A 1614-nucleotide genomic window follows, 5' to 3' on the forward strand; every position below is an offset into this window, starting at 1 on the left:
GAAATTGTTCATCGAAAAGGATCTTTAAACTTACTTCCGGATGCGTTATCTAGAGCACCAATAGAAGCGTGTGTCATCGAAATAAATCGAAATTGCATTAATGAAGACTCTTGGTATACCAAAATGGTAAATAATATACAAAATGCTCCAGAACACTATTCAGATTGGAAAGTTGAAAATGGCTTGTTATATAAACATACTCCGTTCAATTTTGGATTTAATACAAATATGTACCAGTGGAAGTTGGTGATTCCTAAATCTCAACGTCTGGATGTTTTTAAAGAGTGTCACGATGACCCCAAAGCCGCACACCTTGGGATATATAAGACCGTGAACCGTATAAGGGAACTTTATTATTGGCCAAAATTGTTGCACGACGTACAAAAATATGTAAGACGATGTAAAACTTGTGCTGCGCAGAAAATGAGTTCGTCAGCTCGTCCAGGATTAATGGGTCGGCCAAAGAGAGTAAATTATCCATGGCAATACATCTCTGTTGATATATTAGGTCCCCTTCCTAGATCGAAGAATGGTTTCTGTTATATATTGGTTATTAATGATTATTTTACAAAGTTCTGTTTGTTACATCCACTACGGGAAGCAAAATCTTCTAGTATTGTTAAATTTTTAGAAGACCAAGTTTTTCTAGTATATGGTGCACCACAAGTAATTGCGTGTGATAATGGGGTCCAGTTTATATCTAACGTATTTAAAAAACTTGCTCAAGATTATGGAGTTATGATACACTACAATGCAAACTTTCATCCCCAAGTAAATGCTGTTGAACGAGTAAACAGGGTTTTAGAAACGGCCATTCGTTCATACTTAAAAGACATCGATCATCGAAACTGGGATAAAGAAATCCATAAAATAGGTTTTGCTTTACGCACAGCAGTTCACGAGAGTTCTGGTTTTACACCTACATTATTAAATTTTGGGCGGTACGTTCCATCAAATGGAAACTACTATGGTAAGTTAGAGTCAGCGAGTGAGCTTGATTTAACTGAGTGTAATCGTAAAGAATACGGCCAGGAAATTGATAAGCTTCCTCAACTATACCAAGAGGTTCGCGATCATTTAGCAGAAGCCTATAGAAGGAATGAGAAAAGTTATAATCTTAGGAAAAGACCATCTGATGTATATCACGTAGGAGACAAAGTTTGGAAAAAGAATTTCGTTTTGTCTAATAAAGCTGAATGTTTTGCAGCAAAACTCGCACCAAAATACATTTTGTGTAAAGTTAGGAAAGTAATTTCTAAATTAGTTTATGAGCTCGATGGTCCAGATGGCAGAAACATTGGTAGATTCCATGTAAAAGATTTAAAACTTTATCAGGATTCAGAACCGGATTAGACTAAGTATGAATGGTTGAATGAATGTGGCAGCGATTAGGTAAATGGTGAATGAATGTACTGATTAATACCTACTGTACATCACGTCACGTAAAAAAAAGAATAGACGTCAATTCAAGAATTGATGAGAAATTTTGGAAATAAGAAGCTTCTTAAACTGTCCCGATTAGAAAGTAAAATTTTCAATTAATTATTATTTTACAGCCTATAGTATTTAATCCTTAAACAGTCCCGATTTGAGTGTAAAATTTTCATTTAATTA

Source organism: Anoplophora glabripennis, unplaced genomic scaffold, assembly GCF_000390285.2.
Source record: "Anoplophora glabripennis isolate ALB-LARVAE unplaced genomic scaffold, Agla_2.0 scaffold102, whole genome shotgun sequence".
NCBI lineage: Eukaryota > Metazoa > Arthropoda > Insecta > Coleoptera > Cerambycidae > Anoplophora > Anoplophora glabripennis.